Source organism: Carettochelys insculpta, chromosome 4 (genome assembly GCF_033958435.1).
Source record: "Carettochelys insculpta isolate YL-2023 chromosome 4, ASM3395843v1, whole genome shotgun sequence".
In the NCBI taxonomy this organism is placed as follows: Eukaryota; Metazoa; Chordata; order Testudines; family Carettochelyidae; genus Carettochelys; species Carettochelys insculpta.
The window spans coordinates 59,753,548-59,768,467 of NC_134140.1; the positions used below are offsets into that span (position 1 = coordinate 59,753,548).

Genomic DNA, 14,920 nt, shown 5'->3' on the forward strand with positions numbered 1-14,920 from the left:
GGTTTTGTCTATTTTGGGTACTGGGATAATCATAGTACCCTAGATCAATGTTTCTTAAACTTTTTGAGACCATGGAACACCAAACAATAATATTTTTTAAGTGTAACACCTATGAAAGTTTTCTAAAAAAAATTGTCGTCAGGCCAAAAACAAAACAAAAACCCCAAAGAGCAACATATTTCTGGGATGCCTGAACAAGCGTGTTGTGAACAAGATGCGAGAAGTCATTCTTCTGCTCTACTCTGCGCTGGTTAGGCCTCAGCTGGAGTATTGTGTCCAGTTCTGGGCACCACAGTCCAAGAAAGGTGTGGAGAAATTAGAGAGGGTCCAGAAAGAGCAACAAGAATGATTAGAGGTCTACAGAATGTGACCCGTGAAGAAAGGCTGAAAGAATTGGGCTTGTTTAGTTTGGAAAAGAGAAGATTGAGGGGCGACATGATAGCGGTTTTCAGGTATCTAAAAGGGTGTCATAAGGAGGAGGAAGAAAACTTGTTCTTTTTGGCCTCTGAGGACAGAACAAGAGGCAATGGACTTAAACTGCAGCAAGGGAGGTTTAGGTTGGACATTAGGAAAAAGTTCCTGTCAGGGTGGTCAAACAGCGGAATAAATTGCCAAGGGAGCTTGTGGAATCTCCATCACTGGAGATATTTAAAGAACAGGTTAGATAGATGTCTATCAGGGATGGCTTAGACAGTACTTGCTCCTGCCATTCGGGCAGGGGGCTGTACTCGATGGCCTCTTGAGGTCCCTTCCAATCCTAGTATTCTATGATACACAGCTAAAACAAAAAGTAATTAAATCAGGTATCATAGCAATGCAGAAATAATATTGCATCTGGTTTTATTAACAGAAAATATTCACCATCAGTATATTTCTAATGCTCCACAGCACACCTGTGATTTGTTCATGGAACGCGAGTGTTCCACGGAACATAGTTTAATAAACACTGTCCTAGATGCTAGATATCCATGAAAATTCAGGATCGGATGAAATACTTTATGACCATCACAGCCAAATGTTAAGATAAGTGCAATAACTAAAACTTGATTTTCCAAGATGCCATGTGTGCACAGCTATCCTTCACTTCACTTGGAGATGTGGGAGTTTGGTATCAGGGCACGTCAGGCATATATCCCAGTATTAGACACTTAACCTTAAAGAGCAGTGCTGGAAAATTTTAAGACTGTGGCTATAAAGGTGAATAATTAAATTTTTCTAGGGAACTCATCCTATTAAGTGCACCCCACCCTCAACAAGATGAAAAAAGTTCCTTTTGGGGACAAGAGGCCTCAAATTCTGATGACTTCTAACAGGAAATTTCCAAAGATTTCAAAGGGTGCTTTGCCTGAGGACTGATGAATAACTGGAGGAAGTGGAGACTGGTGGCCCCATGACACCAAATCTAACGCTCAATATGAATCAAGAGTTGATGTTATACTTAACTAGGAAACATAAGTTTATTTCAGGTGTTCCCTCCAAAATGAAATCTAGATTTACAAAGGATTTGTTTGGACAGGAGAGTGTTAGAGGAGGAGAAAGCTGAGGGGAAGAAAAACTACTGGAGAAGGGGATATGTGGGAAATGAAATTGGTGAACGAAAATACAATTCCAGGTTGAACTTCTTGTGCCTGGCGTGTCTGACTGGCGCCGGATGAGAGAATTTACCAGATGACAGGAAGTCAATATTTTCTAGCATGTTATCAACACTTTCACTGCCTATAGGGCTCTTAGAAGACATTGTGGGGAAAATTATAGCTAAACACCACACAGCACTGGGACTGGTGGCTGTAAACAAATATTACGGGATGTTGGGAAACTTGGCCACACCCATAAGTAGTCATCCAGCTAACTAAAACCATTACCATGTTGCCAGATGAGAGAGTGCTGCACTAAAAAGGTTACGGTGATACACATCTTACAGAACTGGAAGGGACCTTGGAAGGGCATCGAGTCCAGTCCCCTGCCCTCTTGGCAGGACCAAGCATCTCCCCCCGCCCCCAAAATCTATTTGCTCCAGATCCCTAAATGGCATTCTCAAGGATTGAACTCACAACCCTGGGTTTAGCAGGCCAATGCTCTCAGTTCAGTTTGTGAGTATCTTATTCAAAATTGAGAAACCAACTTGCAATTAAAAAGGCAACAAACTTGTTCTCCTCTTTCACTCTATTAATTGAGTGAGAGGATAAGCTCTACTTGTTGTCACATCTTGAAGAAAATTCATTAACTTCAGATAACAGCAACTTTATTCCACATATGGAGAGAAAAGATTAGAGGGAACATTGAATTGTACACAGGTTACCAAATTGAAAAATTTTTTCATTTTACGCTAGTGTGTTTCTTGAAGATATAAAATGAAAATTGTACAGATAAAAATGGCATTATGCTTAATGGATGGGTAAACTGTATTGATGGGCTACATGTTACTCTGATTGTAAGACTGTCTATACTACATTCCCCTTTTGAAAGGGGAATGCAAATGAGCAAGATGGAAAATGCAAATGAGGCATGTATTTACATATCTGATGCAGCATTTGCATATTCACGCCAATCTTGCTTCCTATTTTGTTTCAGGAAGAAGGATTCTTTTAAAAATGGGCTTTGGTTTTGAAGGAACCCCATCTACATGGCTCTTTTTGTTTCAAAAGCAGTCTTTCAGAAGCACGACTGCATGAGAATATGCAAATGAGGTGTGAAATATGTAAATGTGCCTCATTTGCATTCAAATGTAGTGTAGATGCAGCATAACAGAATTGCTATCCCACCTGTATATCATATTGTAGGGCTACAGTATGTACTAAACTTCATAAAGTTTTGGGATTTTCTCAGATGAAAGGAGCTGTGGCCCAGATGCAGATATGCCAGTTGGTCTTGACAAAAAGTGCTGATGCTGAAATCTACAGCTAAGTTAGGCAGCCAAAAAATTCCTTGGGGCTAAGATGCAAGGCTACAATGCTGTTCCCACAGCTTCAGTAATTCTTTCCAGGACTCTTCCCTGATACACTCACATTACTAGTTTATTGCACCTTTACTAACTATTGTCTTTACCCACTAACTTACAAAGGGTAGTGCAGAAGTACTGGATTTCAAGCTGACATTGCAGCTAACTCTTCTCTGTAGCTTTAATTTCCCCCTTATAGCTATGCAGCTCTCACTGCTAAAAAACAATGATCGTAGGAAAGACCTTTTAAAAGGACTTCAGTTTCACCCTAGACCAAATTATTATTTATATACATGAGCTGAAGGAGCAAGGTCCTAACAACATCCAAGAATGCAAATTCCCAATTCATGATTGGGGGACCAGAATGTAGTACCTATATGCTTGGAAGGATTAGATATTTAGCTGTAAATGTTGATAAACTCTGATTTCACTCTACACGCACAAATCGACAACTACTTCCTTTGATAGTAATCAAAATTTACAGAGAAGCAAAACGAAAAAAAATGTTGCTTAAGAACTTACTTTGTTTTAAAGATACTCTCTTTGTCAACATATGTCAAAATACACAAATTGTGCATTTAAACCGTAACAAAGCTTTAACTTTTTGAATCTTAATGTCTACTGCCATTAGATAATTGTCTGACATTCCCAAACTGCCTGAACTCCCCCATAATTTCCCACAAGTAGGAAAAGTTAGAGAAATGTTTAAACACATAAATATCTGTCAAAATTATAAAAATAATGTAATTCTGCCAAACTTTACTATAATAAAAAGATTGATTTTCCACTCAAATTCTGTATACAATTTTTTCAGGCAAAATGAGCATCAAAACAGCTTCATACATCACTTTTATACGACAAAGTGAAGCAATACAATTTATGGTATTTGGAATGTTTTCTCATGTGGTCAGAAGTTCATTTTTCTGAAACTAGGTCACAGGAAAATTGCAGGAAAGCGAGGTTGGGGAAGGAATGAAAAAGTAAGTGGGTATGCAAATTAGTTTAGATAATAGAGCTTTCCAAGGGATGTGTTGTGATGAACGCAGATCTTCCACAGAGATCTTTCCTTTTCCAGGATAGATAAAATCAATATGTTCAAATTGTCTATTAAAGTCTTTATTGCTTCAAATTTTAGAGGCCGAACTTTTCCCTAAAGGCCAATTTATTTTCAACTGATCTTGCTAAGAGAGAAAATGGAAAAAGAAAAAACGAAATGAAAACGTTGAGAGATCACCAAAAATTTCCCCTTAGTCCATGGTGAAAATAAGCTGGTGCACCCCAATAGCCTGGCCCAGCTGAGATCAGGGTTCTGGCCACTGCTGGCTCCTATATATATGGGTATGGTTCCCATATGCTTGCTGAGCGTGAGCAGCTCACTCCCTCCTTCTGCCTCCATCCCTCCCTCCTTTTTCACTCTCCTCCCCACCAGAAGCCGAACCACCTCCTCGTGGCTCCAACTCCCAGATGGTGAAGTCCCAAAAAGCACCACAGCCACTGGGAGGCAAAGCCAAAGAGTCCCAAGGCTCCAGCCCCTGGGGCTAGGACAGCCTAAGCAGCTTGGCCCTCACCTCCCTCTAGACCCAGTGCTCGGGCAGCCCAGCTAGTGCAACTGCTGCACTCTCATCCCCACCACACCCCAATCCCCTGACCTGACTTGTGAGCCCCTACCCCCTTCTCTGAGCCCCCTCATCTCCCCTCCCAACCTGACTCCTGCCCCACCCTGTCAGAAAACCTCATGCCATGAGGAACCTCCTCACCCCCACACCCAGCATGCTATCCCACCCAGCCCCTTCACTGAGGAACCCCCTCCAGGGAGGAGCAGTGATAGGACAGTATCTATAAGAAATTTAGATTACTATCATCCTTGCCCTTAGTGTCCCTTACCATGGGTGGGATTTACCCTGCGTACTAGCTGCTTCATGACCAACAGGAAGAACTGCCTTGAGGAACATACCTTTCAGGAAGAGCTATCAAGAAGAGTCACAAATTGCTTCACCTTCAGTGTCTCAGTCAAATTGGTAACTGCACTTCCCTCACTTACCATGTTCAAGTATGTCAGAAGGAGGTGTGCTTCAAAAGATGTTAGTTCCACTGACAGTTATACTGGTGTTCTCTTGATGTATGAGTCAAGGTCATATGAGGGAAATAGAGCAAATCTGGAATAAAGCACTTTTATTCCAGAATAAAAAAAAGTGTCCACATGGAGTAAATTAGAAATATTTAATCCATTTCAAATTGGCATGCTAATTCATTCCAGATTGTCACATATAGACACATAGGACTGAAAGGGACCTCAGGAGGTTATCATCTAGTCCAGTTCTTTACACTCATGGCAACTAAGTATTTTTAGAGCCCATCCTTGGCAGGGATTTGTCTAACCTGATCTTAAAAAAAATCTCCGGTCATGGAGATGTCACACCCTCTCTATTCCAGTGATTAACCATCCTGACTGGACTTTTTTCCTAATACCCAAACTAAACAGCCCTTTTGCAAATTAAGACCATTGTTTCTTGTTGTATCCTCACAGATTAATGAGAACAATTTTGTCTTCCAATTTGTTGAAACAACATTTTATGCACTTCAAAAACTGTTGTGTCCCCTCTCAATCTTCTCTTTTCCAGAGAAAACAAACCCAATTTTTTTTCCAATCTTCCCTCAAAGGTCATGTTTTCTAGACCTTTAAGCATTTTTATTGCTCTTCTCTGCACTCTTTCCAATTTGTCCACAGCCTTCCTGATATGTAGCACCCAGACTGGACACAATACTCTAGTTCAGCCCTAATTAGTATGGATTGGAAGAATTATTTCTCATGTCTTACAACACTCCTCCTGATACATCCCAGAATGATGTTCGGGTTTTTTCTTGCAACAGCATTATTTACGCTGTAGACTCACACAGTATATATGGAGATACACCTACCTCATAGAACTGGAAGGGACCTTCAGAGGTCATCGAGTCCAGTTCCCTGCCCTCTCAGCAGGACCTGTCATGATCCCTGCCAGATTTTTTTAATCTATTTGCCTCAGATCCCTCAATGGCCTTCTCAAGGATTGAAACCACAACCCTGGGTTTAGCAGGCCAATGTTCAGACCACTGAGCTATCACTCCCTCACTAAACTCTTTCATACCCCTCACCCCTGGGATGGGGAGATTGGCAGATATTCCAACAAGCTCTGGACAAGGTGCTGAACAGGGGTCCACTCTGGGCAGCTCGCACATGGATGCGCTGTGAGCCGTTCCGGGTGGGAAACCATGTGGGCAGCATCTCTGAATGGTTAGTGCATGGCTGCAGCGTACGCCTCTCTGGGTGGGACACTGTGCCATGCAATGACCTGCTCTGGGCGGTGGGCACCGGGCAGGAGAGCGGAGGAGCCGCCGGCCACTCACACATGACAGTCAATTGAGAAGTCCCGTTATTTAAATATCAGTTAAAACAGTGTTTACTGTATTTCTGTATTTGGTTTATGCTCCATTACGAGCCCCAGATCCCTTTCTGCAGTACTGCTTCATAGGCAGTCACTTCCTAATTTGTACGCCTGGAACTGATTGTTCCTTCTTAATTTGCGTACTTTGTATTTGCCTTCATTGAATTTAATCCGATTTCAAATAACTTCTGAAACAAATTGTCTAGATCACATCAGACATTACTGGATCATTTCTGAAAGTTTCTCTAGATAATCTTGAATTATAATCCTATTCTCCAAAAGAGCAGGAGGGAACCCCTCCAGAAATAAGAAATTACAGTTAGTTCTCTATACAAACATTCTTATTCTGAACCTTGAAATCCTGTCTCATCTAGCTATTACACTATCAAGATCTATTTATTTGGTGCTCTTTGAAAATCAGAACCGCAAACTGAAATTTAAACTAAGGTATGAAATTGCAACTATTCCCAGAAGTTAATGTTTCCTGCTGAATTAACAGGAGCCTGTCCTCACTCTTTTCAAATTACTGGAATCACATCTTCTACAATTCGATGAAAAATAGAGCTATTTTTGGTTTGTGAAGAGTTGGTTGACATGGTAAAAGCGATAACAGTACTTAACAGTCATTCCACATCATTTACTACTGGTATTATGAACAAGTGGGATTCTTTTTCAGCTAGCATGAAGGGGAGATGGAAATATTTTAATGCGTGCCACAGAATCCAAAAGCTGGTTTGAAGAATTCTATTTTCAGAACCTCGATTTCTCTCTGCTTGCTAAGGAACATCTTCCAGCTGCTCATCATTATTTGTATTACGATATCACCTAAAGGTCCCAGCTGAGATCATGGCCCCTTTGTGGGAGGCACTGTATAAGCACATAACGTGAGCTCTTGCAGCAAAAAAATACTTTAAATCAATGTTTGTTAACCTGGGGTGTGATGCCTTTTCTGGGGGTGTGAGACATGCCAGGTTTTTTTAGAAGGTAACTCATCAAAAACACAAATTAAGCACAGGCGCATAAGTACAAGTACTTTGTTTCATCACACCTATGCATTTATTAACATTATGCATTTAACTATTACTGTAATATACAAACAAAATTTTGTTTGAATTCAGTTGGCTGCTAACTGTTAGCACATTGGTTACAGTTTACTTCCACAGCAAAATTCCACATCATGTCTGAGTAGTACCTGTGTTTCTGTATGCCTACTATACAATTTTTTGTGGTGAGCAATAAAACTATTTTACATATCTTTAGTATGCATGTAAAAGTGTATAGCCCCCCCGCCCCATGTCCATTTTTGATTTTTGGTAAGGGGTACAAGAACATACCCGATTTTTGATAAGGAGTGCAAGAACATATTTTGAGAACCAAAAGGGTGCAGGCTGCAATAAAAGTTAAGAACCACTGCTTTAAATGGACAAACCAAAAGCCTTGGGAAGAGAAACAGATAGGTACTCCCCCTCCCAGCAACAAAACCAGCCAGCGGAACAGATGGAATAGAATCCCCATCTCCTGACTTTTAATCCTCTGCCCGATCCACTGGACTATCATGCCTCTTACAAGAGGTCCTCAGAATCGGGGGAAGAGGATAATCACAAGAAGCCCTTTTCTCACTTTCCCCATGTTCCACTGTAGGAGCACCAAAACCCTAGTGCTTATGCACAGAATACACTGTATGGCAAAGTGTTAGTATTCCTAAATGACTAGACCTCCGGAAGTGAGTGTTGTGGAAAGTTGGGCAAGGCCTCATCCCCCTCAAGTGGTGACTACTGATAGCTCGAGAGATCTTTTAAAAGGGTAGATGCAGTTGCTGTCTCAGAACGTTACTTTGTCCTCAGGCAGCAAAAAGCCACCAAAAATTTCTGCAGGATAATGTACGGAGGAACACAGTGACACTGTAGCTCTAAAAAGCCTCCATGTAACCCTGCTTTTCCACCCTCTCATCTCTCTGTATAAAAACACTCACTTCTACAAGGTGAGATTTTTGGAGATCCAATTTTCCATACCATATATGCAGTTTTTTTAGGAAACTGAACTCAGCAAATAGTGACAGAGAGGTAGCCATGTTACTCTGTACCTTCACAAAACAAAAAAAGAGTCAGGTAGCACTTTAAATTATTTTGTTAGTCTTTAAAGTGCTACGTGACTGCTTTTTTGTTTCATAAATTCAGCAAGTTACTTTCATGTAAAGCGCTTCTCACCAATGGGCCATCCTTTATTTCTAGATGCAAATATACCCCGCCCCCCCCTTCACCCAAAGCTGACGATACTCAACTGATTATTTTGAAACCATTGTAATTAGCAATGTAGAATGATCAGTTCCCAAGTTTTATGTAGAATGTCCTTTAAGGGGAAAAAAACAATCCCATGTGATTTTAAATTCCAGGCACATTATTCTTCCCGGTGAGCATTCATTTTATGTCTTTGCCCCACACATGTCCTAAACTAGACCAGTTTCTCAACATGATTTTATCATTGCTTGGCCTCTTGCAGCTACCCAAAGCATGCTAGTTCATTGGAACTCAGGTTGCAACTATACTTAAATAGCGTCCTTCAACCATGGAGTAGGCCACTGTGTCCCAGACTTTAGTATGAGGCTATTGCAATACCTGGCGTGCAATAAGTAGAGGTAAACTGCAAATTTTCACAGACTGTGGAAACCTGCAACTCATCAGTGCCATTGTACAGAAACTTCCCAGAAAACTACAAAAAAAACCCTTTGGATTTGGAAGAATGCCACGATACTCTTAGCAAAATTCCAGGTTTTCTTTTTAATTTTATTTTAAGCTGGTGTCCCAGTATTACAACCATACACAGAATTTTGCAGAAGGTAGTTTAATCTTTCCTCTGACACCCTATGATTTCTAAAGGAGTGCACACAAATTAATTTTCATTTGTGGTGGCAATTAACCAGGGCACTAGGCTGGACCAAGACTAATGGAGAGTCCTCAAACCTCTCCTTCCTCCCACTCCCCTCTCACCATGACACACATTTTGCAAAGATGTGGTTTATAGTAAATTCCAGATCATCACAATGGCCCACCTTGCCCAGGTTTACCGAATCAATTTCACAGATTTAAGGGGCATTAAAGAGAAAAATCTTTACTATGAAGGCAGAGCGTAGCTTCTGTTATTTATTTGGAACTGCCTGCAATAATTTATGCATACTGCATGTTTCATATTTTTGTCTGATTCTTGGCAGGGGGATAATGGTCTGTATCTTGACTAGGTTATTATGATATTTCTATCTGCATACGCTGAATTAATTTAATAGCAGGACTGAGAGGAAATGCACCTGGGAGTGGTATGGAAACAGATATACACTTCCCAGTGAATACTTCAAAGACAATGCAAGCACCATTAATTTGGATGTCCTGGCTTTGGGCCCACCAGCACTGGCTCTGACCCCCTGTGGCGCTCATTAAAGTTGTTTTGGAGAATATGAGCTGGGAGAGTGGGAATTATGGCTGGATTTAAAGAAGGTCCTGAAGGATTGGGGCAAAGAGAGTTAAGGACAACACATTAAGACCCTGACTCCCAGAGGTTATAGGTCTGGCTTAGACACATCGGCCCAGGCCTCTCCCAGAACAGGCCTGCATGTAGACCATTTGTTGTTTCAAAATACTTTAATCTTAACCACACAAACAAAGCATAATTTTAAACACCACTTTGGTCACAGTATTCACAAACCATCACAAGCTTCTGCAGGGAAGAGCCACAGATACCCAAATCTGGTAAGACATGTTGAGCAGGCATAGCTGATGCTCTGAGTGCTACTGTTTAGGACCTGGTCTAAAATGTGGAGATTTCACCCTACCAAAGGGGAAGGCCTGAGACCTGCGAGAATGCACTCAGAGGCTGCGTCTACACTAAGAGATAAATTCAAATTTATTCATATCGATTTTCTAATTCTGGAATTTATAAGTTTGACATTGACCATCCTCACTTCCACCGTGCTTCCCACAAAGTCAAGTCATTGCTGCCACACACACATTGGCTAATGTTGACTGCTGCAGTAATGCGTTGTGGGAAGCTATCCCACAGTTCCCTCATCCCCATAGCATTCTGGGTATGCTCGCTGGTCTTGACGTCATCTTCCCCCTTTGCACTTTCCACTTTCTTATCCTGATCCCTGAAAATACGTTGAGCCCTGGAAATAATGCAGACCCCCCACAAAATTAAAAGAAAATTGTTGGTTTCCCCCCACATCACATTGCCATCCACTTGTCCCACTTCCCATCATTATGTGCATGTGATCCCTGAAATGAATGCAGGGGCCTGGCCTGTTTTTTAAACTGAGAAGGAAGAGGATAGGAAAATGTAAGAAAGAAGAATTTTTGGTTTCCCCGTTCACTGTATTGGTGCTGGGGAGAGTCTTTGGGTTTCCCATGCATTGTAAGACTTCTGTGCAACAACTGTTTTTTCAACTGGCCACCCACTGAGTATCCTACCTCCCATCACTGCCTGCATGTGATCCCTACAAATAATGCAGGAGCCTGGCCTGTTTTTCAAAGTGAGAAGAAAGAGGATAGAAAAGTGCAGGAAAAAATAATTTTTAGTTTCACCCCACATTGTAACGCCAACAGAGGGTGTGGCAACTGTATTCCTAACCGGCCATCCGCTGAGTGTCCCACCTCCCATTATTGCACATAAGTGATCCCTCAAAGTAATACAGGGGCCAGGACTCTATTTGAAAGTGAGAAGAAAAAAAAGATAGAAATGTGCGGAAAGAAAGAATTTTTGGTTTCCCTGTTCATTATGTTGGTATTGGAAAGGGTATTTGGCGCTCGAGTGCATTAAGAACATAAGAACATAACATAAGAACGGCCATACTGGGTCAGACCAAAGGTCCATCGAGCCCAGCATCCCATCTGCCGACGGTGGCCAATGCCAGGTGCCCCAGAGAAGGAGAACAGAAGACAATGATCAAGTGATTTATCTCCTGCCATCCATCTCCTGCCCTTGTTCTGAAGGCTAGGGCACCATACTTTATCCCTGGCTAATAGCCATTTATGGACCTAACCTGCAAAAATTTATCAAGCTCTTTTTTAAACCCTAATAGAGTCCTGGCCTTCACAGCCTCCTCGGGCAAGGAGTTCCACAGGTTGACTGTGCGCTGTGTGAAGAAAAATTTCCTTTTATTAGTTTTGAACCTACTACCCATCAATTTCATTTGGTGTCCCCTAGTTCTTGTATTATGGGAAAAGGTAAATAATTTTTCTATATTCACTTTCTCCACACCATTCATGATTTTATATACCTCTATCATATCGCCCCTCAATCGCCTTTTTTCCAAACTGAAAAGTCCCAGTCTCTCTAGCCTCTCCCCATATGGGACCCGTTCCAAGCCCCTAATCATCTTAGTCGCCCTTTTCTGAACCTTTTCTAATGCCAATATATCTTTTTTGAGGTGAGGAGACCACATCTGCATGCAGTACTCGAGATGTGGGCGTACCATAGTTTTATATAGGGGAAGTATGATATCTTTTGTCTTATTATCGATCCCTTTTTTAATAATTCCTAACATCGTATTTGCCTTACTAACTGCCGCTGCACACTGCGTGGATGTCTTCAGAGAACTATCCACTATAACTCCAAGATCCCTTTCCTGATCTGTCGTAGCTAAATTTGACCCCATCATGCAGTACGTGTAATTTGGGTTATTTCTTCCAACATGCATCACCTTACACTTACCCACATTAAATGTTATTTGCCATTTTGCTGCCCAATCACTCAGTTTGCTGAGATCTTTTTGTAGTTCTTTATAAGGCTTTCATGCAATGACTGTGTTCTCAACTGGCCATTCAGTGAATATCCCATCTCCCATCAGTGAATGTGATCCCTGAAAATAAAGCATGGACCCGAACTGTTTTGTAAAACGAGAAGAAAGATGACAGAAAAGTCTAGGAAGAAAGAATTTTTGGTTTCCCGTTCCATTCCATTGCACACACGGGTGCAACAATTGTGTTCTCAACTGGCCACTGACAGTGTCTGATCAGTGCATGCATGTGATCCCTGAAAACACGACAGGGGCCCGGACTGTATTTGACAGTGGGAAGATAGAGGACAGAAAAGTGTAGGAAGAAAGAATTTTTGGTTTCCCGACACGTTGTACGTATATTACCCACATGGGTGCAATGATTGTGCTCTCAACTGGCCTTTTATTGGGTTGGGTTGGGGGCTACCCATGAGATGTGGCTCAGTGCAGGAAAGACCCAGACTGTGTGGTGCCAGGAAGGGGGTTCATACACAAATGTAAGCCGCTGAGAAGAAGTTTCTCGACATGTTATGCAAGCATGACTCCCACCACAGTCCTGTTGACACGTGATACGGGAGGGTGGGGGCTGGCGCCAGGCTGCGCAGAAAAAAAACAGCAAGTGTACAGGCAGATCGGTGAACTCCCTGCAGGGGCTATGTGAATGGGTAGATGCGCTCACAGCTCTAACAGCATAGAAAGAAAGAAGCCATTTCTCAGGCTCTCATACTAACATGAGCCCACTGCCAAAGGTTCGCTGCTCCTGCTTGGAAACTCTCACTCTTCCTGTTACTGGAGAGCAGCAGCCAGAACGGAGCACTGATGGGGCATTATAGGTTACATACAGGACACCTCTGGAGGCTAATTATTTTGCTTTTAAGACATGGAACTCCCACACTTGCCTTGAATTGACCTTCTGAATTTGAGCTTGACGGTATACCCATCATGTAAATGCGGTTTTGTAACATCAAGATTAGTGCACCTAAAATTGAGCTAATGGTTTTTACAGTGAAGACAATCACATGGTAAAATTGAGGTAACTGAATTAAATTCGAATTTATCACATAGTGTAGATGCAGCCAGAGAGACCAAGAAGGTGCCTGATGTACACAATAACACAGCAGTTTATTGTTGCAGTATGGTGCCAATTAAGAATTTCCAGTAAGTGAGCACAGCAATAAAATCAGGCATCATAGAAGGAAAAAGCAACAGAAAAAAAATGTGCGCTCTTTTCAGGAAGAAACTAGGAAACGATACATAAGAAAAAAGAATGAAAGATTAGCTCGTGGAGGTATACGAAGAAAGAAATCTTCTCTAAAGAACTGATAGATTCAAAGCAAGTGCCTCTGTTGTGTGAAGCTGACCAGAGGCAGAACGGGTACCAGACCAATACCGACTAGAGCGTCCCAGTTCACTTGCAGGGCAGGTGGATTCCCAAGAGGACAAAATGGATGGGTCAGGCAAGGAGTGCTGGAACTATTTTAGAGTGGGGATGCTGAGAGCAACGAACTGCAATGTAAACCCTGTATATAATGGAAACCGCATCAAGCACCACAGATACAACAGCAACCCAGATCCCTAGTTTCAGCTCTTAGGCCATGTCTAAAATTACCCTGCCTGTCCTATCCAGCTACTTCAGTTTTGCATAGCTAAAGTTGGCACACCTACCCCAGTGTCTTGTGTGTGAAAAGGTCACCAGGAGCTGCTCTTCTGTCTATGCTGGCTACTCCTCTCTTCTTGGTGGAGTACCAACACGGATGGGAGCAAGCTCAGAGATCAAGCTTATGGTGTCTGCAATAGATGAGATAAGCTGATGGCTGGTAGATCAAATCACTGCCAGGTTCACCTACCACAAAACGGAGGCAAGTCGTCTAAGGTAGGGCCAGGAGCTTTGACAACCACTTTCAGAGGGAAATGGGGAACAGAGAGACAGGAGTATAGGCAGTGAACAATGGAGTAACTGAGCCCTATCCAGACTGGATTCATCAATTTAGCAGCAGAGGAGAAACTTTTAGAGGCCAAGCAGCTTGCTGTTTGGAAGCTGGAGAAACCACAGATGAGGTCAGGGGTGCAGCTGGCTCTGCAACCATAAGACTAACAGGTTCAAGACTTTTATTAGTCCATTAATGGACTCAACCTAGATAATTTCAGAATTCACAGAAATTTGTACACTGCATCAGTATTCAGTAGGTGGGCTGGAAAGTGTCTCAGTTTTGAGCTGAGACAAAGCAGATAATGTAATGCTGTTTATTTCACGAACAGTTACAATATAGCAACTTTCAGGCCAGCACACGATTCTTCAAATCAATTGAAGGGAAAGACCTAATGAGCCCCCAATCTCTATTGTTGCAGTTCCTCAATTATGGTAACTTGTGTATTCTTTTGACCACAAAGCTTTCATGGACATCTCCTTTTATTAATCTGGAATGGTCAAGCTGAAGAAAAGCTCTATGATTCTCTCAAAGAGCTCTCAGGCTTCCTCTGTTAAATGAAGCTGAAGAGCCAGTACTATGCTTTGTGTTCAAATTTAATCCCTCAAAAGATGTAGAGAGAACAGCAAGCTTTTTCCTTCAGAATGAAGTTCATAGTAGGCAAAAACTAATTTTTTGCCTTTTTTTTCTCCTAATAAAACTTTTTTGTAACTGAATGCCAACTGCTTTCACCACAGCTAAATTTCATCCACTGTGCTGTTATCGTTAAGTTCTCAGCTCAGAACTAACTGCAAATCTCTCAGAAAGTAACCGCTCTGTAGTTCCAGAAGGTACTCATTTAAAGTCCTTCAGACATGCTCTCATG

The 14,920-nt window shown here is 41.8% G+C and overlaps 1 protein-coding gene across 4 annotated transcripts in view; it reads right to left on the reverse strand.

Moving 5' to 3' along the window:
• The window catches only part of STOX2 (storkhead box 2), a 201,508-nt gene that overhangs the window by 79,601 nt on the left and 106,987 nt on the right, over positions 1–14,920 (reverse strand). The window lies entirely within an intron of this gene.